Below are 6224 nucleotides of genomic sequence, written 5' to 3' on the forward strand. Positions count from 1 at the left end.
ATATCTAGTATCACATCTAGTGTCACATATATCTATGAATGACACTTAATTTTATAAATCATCTCTATTTGTTCTTATAAACTTTTTATTGTAATTTGGGTAGAAGTTTACAGAGCAAATCAGTTTTCCATTCAACAATTCATATACATTTTGTTTCACGTTAATTGTAGTCCACTCAATATACATCCCTCCCTGTGTTTCTTATTTCCATTCCTCCTTCTCTCCTAACCCTTCCTGCCTTCTGAACTTTGTTCTTGGTAAAATGCTGTCCTTTAGATCTCTAATAGTTGATTGTTCTAAGGAGTCTCTACCTTCCTAGAGTTATTTTTCACTCTGTAGTCCTGTCTACTGTTTGACTGAAAATTCAGCTATGGAAGTGAGTTCAGTTCCAAGTCTAAAGGGTGACCAAAGGTCATAGTCTTGGGGGTTCCACAAGTCTCTATCCAACCAGTAAGTCTTCTTTTTTATAATTTTGAATTTTGTTCCACATTTTTCTCCCACTCAATCCAGCACCTTCTAATATGATTCCTTTCAGAGTAGTCAGTAGTGGTAGTCAGGCACCATCTAGTTCTTCTAGCCTCAGGATCATGAAGGATAAGGTTTGCATAGTCCATTAGTCCTTTGGACTAATTGTTTCCGTAGGTCCTTTATTTTATTCAAACTTCTTTTTGCTAGATAGGGAGAAACCAATAATTGGATCTTAGATGGCCACTCACAAGCTTTTAAGACCTCAGTTGCTACTCACCAAAGTAGGATGTAGAACATTGTCTTTGTGGACTACATTGTGCCAAATGAATTTGATGTTCCCTGAGATAATGGTCCTGAGTCCCCAGGCCCAGTGACTTACTCCCTAGGGGTTTTTGGTTATGACTTAGAAGTTTTCATAACTTTGTCCCTGGTATGCCCCTGTATTCATAGATATACATGCAGCATATGTATATACATATATAGAAATATTCTCTGTCAAACTTGTACATATTCATGGATAGTTACATTTTCCTTCTCACACTTGTTCAGTTTGCATGTTCATCTATGGTTCCACTTGTGGATTACTGATTATTGTTATTGCAGGATTGTGTATGAATTAGTATTTACTTCTGTTGCCTTTAAGAAGCTCTGGTGGCATAATGCCTAAGGCATTTGACTGCTAACCAGAAGGTTGGTGATTCAAACCCACCAGCCACTCCTCAGAAGGAAGATTGGGCAATCTACTTCCTTAGTGATACTGCCTCGGAAACCCAAGGAGGGGTCACTATGAGTCAGATCTTACTTCACGGCAGTGACTTTGGTTTGGTTTTGGATTGACATTTTCATGATGCTCAGTCTATGAGTTGGGTCCGACTCGACGGCATATAACAACAACAACAACAAGTCTTCCTAACCATGATCATGGTATATTCCTCCATTTATATAGGTCTCTTTTGGTTTCTTGTAGTAGTGTTTTGAAGTTTTCTTTGTCTAGGTCTTTCATGTCTCTGGTTAGATTTATTCCTAAGCACTTCATCTTTTGTGTGGTTATTGTAATTGGTACTGTTTCCCTGGTTTCCTTTTCAGAGTTCTCTTCATTAGTGTAAAGGAATCCAACTGATTTTTGTACATTGATCGTGTACCCTGCCACTTTGCTGAAACTTTCAATTAGTTTCAGTAATTTTCTTGCTGAGACTTTGGGATTTTTCTATATATAGGATCATTTCATCCGCAAATAGAGATGGTTTTATTTCTTCTTTGCCAATTTGGATGCCTTTTATTTTCCTTTCTTGCCTTATTTCTCTTCTAATACAGTATTGAATAGAAATGGTGATAAAGGACATCCTTGTGTGGTACCCATTCATAAGGGGAATATTTTCAATCATCTCTATTTTTAAATAAGTTAGTAAATAAAACTATTAACAACAGCTGCTCCTGGCCTCTCTCCTCCAGTACTACATTCTAAAGCTTCCATGGTTTATGTATTAAAAGGTTGTGTATTTTTTTTTTTTTCTGTTTATTCATTCAAGTATTTCTTTGGCATCTTTGACATGGCAGCACTGTTCTGGGTGCATAAGTGAAGCAAATACTCCCAGGGCCTCCCTAGCAGAGCTCACATTCCCTCTGGAAGACTAAATCAAACAGTAGCCCAAATCCATGAGCAATTGCAATTGTGACAAGCATTTAAAGAGGGATCTCAGAGTACAATTCAGGGCAAAAATCAGGGACTTGACCTACCCTGGAAGGTTCTGGACAACTCACTGAGCTAGCACTATCTAACTCACATTTCAAGATTTCACATGTGCTGATCCAGCAAAGGAAGAGAAGCCATCTGGGTAAGGAGGTGCTGGGTCCTCTCCACTGTCCAAGGGCAGGCAGATATGGCCTCTGCTTCCAAATTAGGAAGCTGAGCCCAGAGAGGATGCTGGCTTACTGTGAATCAGAACTGCTCTGGTTAATCAACTGTCTTCCCTCCAGTCCTGAGCTCTGGCCCATGTCGTGTTTCAGCTTCAGTGTTCATGCTTTGTAACCAAAATCTGTGGCACACATTTCCTATTTTTTTTTTTTCCTCTCTCTCTCTAATATATCAGAGTGTCAGTAGGAAAACATGAGTAAAGGCTCACCCTCCAAACCTATTTAACATCCCTTTCTTCATTAGCAAAAACACTCCAGGTATTTGGTACTTTTCTTGTCTCTCCCACCAAGTCCAGCTTCCTAAGCTGCTGACAAGTTGGGGGACTTTCTGTTTGATTATCCTTTCCCTCCTCCTTATTCCTTCCTGGCTTTCCCATGTGTCCTAACCCTGCCATCATCTCTACCCCCCTCAACACATACCCATAAATAAAGCATGGTTTATGTTTTTGTTTTTCTAACTTTTCAAAATGACCTCAGCAAGGCCTAGCTATTGTCTAATCAATATATTTTGGGTAAGGATGTTTCATTAAATGCTTTTTGTGGCCTGTAGTTCCTCATCCTGTGATCCTTAACAGGAAGTATCTTAAGGATAGAGCTTCAAGACTGAAGTCAGCTTGTCATCAAATGTTCCACAGTCTTGAGTTGATTTCTTATCATGTAGGATTTTAGAAATCTTGGAAAATTTATAGAGAGATATTCAGGTATGTCACACATGAACTCATTTATTTCATTGCAAGGTAGTCATGGCAAAGCATCCAAGAAAGACCTCCCAACAGTCATTTAAAACCACGGAATCAGGATTAGCAATTATGATTATAATGTTAGCTCAATGGTTAAAGTCCAAATCTTTAGATTTCAGGCTTTTCTCTTTACCTAGAAGTCTCAGGAAGAAGGCTTAAATGCAGCTCAAACTTGGTGGTGATCCCCTGTAGCGGGAGGTCAAAGTCTTTGGTAGCAGATAGGATCTCAGCTTCATCTCTGCCTTCTCTCAATCAATAAGCTGAAATTTAGGGTTTCTATGTGAGTTTGTGGGAGCTCTGGTAGCATAGTGGCTAAGGCACTTGACTGCTAACCAGAAGGCTGGAGGTTCAAACCCACCAGCCACTCCTCGGAAGGAAGGTTGGGCAATCCTACTTCCATAGTGATACTGCCTCGGAAACCCAAGGAGGAGTCGCTATGAGTCGGGGCCGACTCGACGGCAAATAACAACAACAACAATGTGAGTTTGTCATCTTGGCTCTACAAGACAAGAGCCAGTGTGACACCAAATACTAGTATGTTATGTCTTTTCTGCAGGGTTAAGAATAGTCCATGCATCATTTCTTCAAGGTTAGAGATTAGGGAGGTTATTTATTTATTTGACTTTATATTTTCTCATGTCACAGCATGCCATGTCAAAGTGCACCCAAAGGTTGTTCACATTCTCTACGTACTTCCCATGTTTCTAAGTTTCTTTTTCTATGTTCAAAAACTTTCTCAATAAAGTTTTTTATGTCTTACACATTTCTAATGACTTACGGTTAATGTTAGAGAGCCTCACAAAAGTAGACATATTTCTATTTCTAAATTCATATTATGAGTGATTATATACATGTATTTGGAAAGCATAATAGTGACTTATACCTCATAGGATTTGTGAGCCTTATAGAAATATGGATAACCTTCTTTTAATCTGAAACTGCTTCCTAAATTAATCATTTAAATGATAGCATAACACCTTGTATTCGTAAACTCAAACTCACTGCTGTCGAGTTGGATCTCACTCATAGCGACCCCTCCTTGGGTTTCCGAGGCAATATCACTACAGAAGTAGATTGCCCAATCTTCCTTCCAAGGAATAGATGGTGGGTTTGATTCGTAGAGGACCTAATATCCCTGTCAGGATTCAACCTGAGAAACACAACCAATAGAAATATATATCAGGAGGTTTACTGTAAGGAATTCACTTTGGGGGTCATTAGGGTTGACTAGGCAAGTCTGAGATGCCCAGGGCAGGCATCAAAAGTGCTGCTGGAACCCTTAGGCATGAGTTGAAGCATCAGTCCACAGGCAGGATTTCTTCTTTCTCAGAGAAGCCTGGGAGTCCCTGGGTGGCACAAATAGTTAAGAGCTCTCTGCTAGCTGAAGTGTTGGTGATAATATGTGTTCTGGTTCCCTAGTGCTGCTCTGACAAGAAAATACTGCAAATGGGATGGTTGAACAAATAGGAGTTTATTCTCTTACAGTTTGGAGGCTTTAAATGTGAGGCTCTAGGGGCTGGGTGAAAGCCCCTCAACCTTGGGCTTCAGCTCTGCCTCCTGCTCCCGGCCCACTGAAGCTAGAGGGTTTTCTTCACTCAGACAGCTACTGGCTGCCGAGACTGACAAGCCCAAGGTTGACAAATAAAAAGGCACAGTCCCGATGTTACCAAACCACATGTCAGCCGTTTATTCAAGTCCATTGAAGTCCCAGGATCAGCAGAGCATAGCAGGCTGCTGAACAATGACATGGCTACAAGCAGGGCTCAAGAGTGCCATAAGCTAGAGACCATTCCCAAAGATACTGCTTATGTACGGTAAGCAGACTATATCCCTGAAGCACCTACTCAGCTGCTTGTGGTACATTCCACCATGGAGTTGATTGCCAGTCTCATCATGGGGAATAACTACCACCAGCTGCCCAGCCACTCAACCAGGCCCAATCAAGTTGATATACAACTTTAACTACCACAATATGTATGTTTGTTTTGTGCTGATTTTTTACATTGTTTTGATGTACCCAGCGTTTTGTTTCCTAACTTTCTCTTTAGAATACTTTTCTTCTTTCATATTATTTTAATTGTTGTAGTTTGGTGATTCTGGTCTGTGTGTGATTTTGGTGGTGTCTGTTGGCTGGGTGTGATTTCTGTCAGTACTGGGTATGACGAGTCACACACATGTGACTCCTCTGTGTTAGGTTAATATGTCTTCCCTTAAGAGACTGAGTGGAGGTGGGGGAACAGGTTCTTTCCCTGATATTGAGAGACAAGTGTTGGGTGGCCAGGATCCCTCCACTGCCCTTGTGGCCTTCTTAGGGTCATTTCAGGTTGGTGTTAGCAGATAATAAAGAAAGAGAAGTTCAAATAACACAGTCAACCAACTTAACCTTATAGACATACATAGAACAAACCACCTGACAGTAGCATGGTATAAAGTCTTCTCCAACATATAGGGACCACAATAGACCATATTTCAGGCCACAAAGTAAGTCTCAATAAATGTAAAAACACTTAAATAAATTTAAAATTTTGAAATACTACAAAGTATCTGCTCAGCTCACAATGTTATAAAATTAGAAACCAACAACAGGAAGATTAAAGAAAACAATGGAAAATGAATAACATCCTCCTTTAAAACTACTGTTTAATAGAAGAAATCCATTTCAGAAGGTGGCATATGATCTAGAACCAATGGTACTGAAGGAGGAAGTCTAAGGTGCAATGAAGGAACTGGTGAAGAACAAGGCTCCAGGAATTGATGGAATACACATTGAGACACTTCAACAAATGGATGCCTCACTGGAGGCACTCACTTGGTTATGCCAAGGGATTTGGAAGACAGCTACCTGGCCAACTGACTGGAAGAGATCCATATTTGTACCCATTCTAAAGAAAGGTAATCCCACAGAATGTGGAAATTATTGAATAATATGATTAATATCACATGCAAGTAAGATCCTACTTAAAGTAATTAAAAAATGATTACAGCAGTATATTGACAGAGAACTTCCAGAGGTGCAAGCTGGATTCAGAGGAGGATGTGGAACAAGGGATATCATAGCTGTTGTCAGATGGATCTTGGCTCAAGGCAAAGAATACCAGAAAG

The sequence above is a fragment of the Orycteropus afer genome, unplaced genomic scaffold, assembly GCF_000298275.1.
Source record: "Orycteropus afer afer isolate SDZICR_OR568_19922 unplaced genomic scaffold, OryAfe1.0 scaffold00005, whole genome shotgun sequence".
Taxonomy (NCBI): Eukaryota; Metazoa; Chordata; class Mammalia; order Tubulidentata; family Orycteropodidae; genus Orycteropus; species Orycteropus afer.